Genomic DNA, 1,078 nt, shown 5'->3' on the forward strand with positions numbered 1-1,078 from the left:
TTATTTGCTTTTTACGAATAATATTTTAAAAGGAAGATGTAAATATATACAATAAAATGCTCTCTTCGATTATACAAGTGGATAATGAAAGTAGCGACCATTAAAGAAAAAATTACATAATGCGCTAACGCCTTATATACGAGTATATTGAGTAAATCTTTAAAAATCTTCTTCTAAAGAACCATTTGGCCAGGAAAGCTGAACCTTATGCAAAAGCATTCTCAAGTAGGTTTGGGCTCATTTTAGATCTTAATATCTCACGTGAATTTGTTCACAAGAACTTGAAAACACTAAGATTAGGTAGAGGACCTCAAGAGGTATTTATATTAAGCGTTTGAGGGCACTATGATTCCTATAAGGGTTCAGTTAGCTCACCCAAACTTTGACATATTTTCGCACTTCCCAATGATATAGGGGTGAAAGGTGGGCCATTATCTCTTTTATCTGTGAAGTGTGCATCAAACGATACCAGGGCAGTATAGGGGACCTATTGGGCTATTATTTCCCGGTCTCAGATTTGGGCTGTAGGGGTACCATCAAGTGGCATCAAGGGGTTTGGGCTCATTTTAGAGCTTTTTATTTCACATGAGTTTGTTCACAAGAACTTGGAAACACTAAGATTAGGTAGAGGACCTCGAGAGGTATTCATATTAAGCGTTAAAGGGCATCTATGACCCCTACAAGGGTTCAGTTAGCTCACCCGAACTTTGTCATATTTTAACATTTCACAATGATACAGGGGTGTAAGGTGGGCCATTACCTCTTTTATCTTTGAAGTGTGCATCAAAGAAATAACAGGGTAGTGTAGGGGGCATATGGGGCTATTATTTCCCGGTCTCAGGTTTCGGCTGTAGGGGTACCACCAAGTGGCTCCCAGGTGTTCTGGCTCATTTTAGAGCTTTAAATCTCACATGAAATTGATCACAAGAACTTGAAAACACTTGGATTAAGTAGAAGACCTCAAGAGGTATTCATAATAATTCCATTGAATTCCATAATTTGTTGATTAATTGAAAAGAACATAATTTTCTTTTGGAAACAATAAACACTATGTTTTTGATTTGTTTTTTTATTATGC

The sequence above is a fragment of the Crassostrea angulata genome, chromosome 6 (genome assembly GCF_025612915.1).
Source record: "Crassostrea angulata isolate pt1a10 chromosome 6, ASM2561291v2, whole genome shotgun sequence".
NCBI classification, from domain to species: Eukaryota; Metazoa; Mollusca; class Bivalvia; order Ostreida; family Ostreidae; genus Magallana; species Magallana angulata.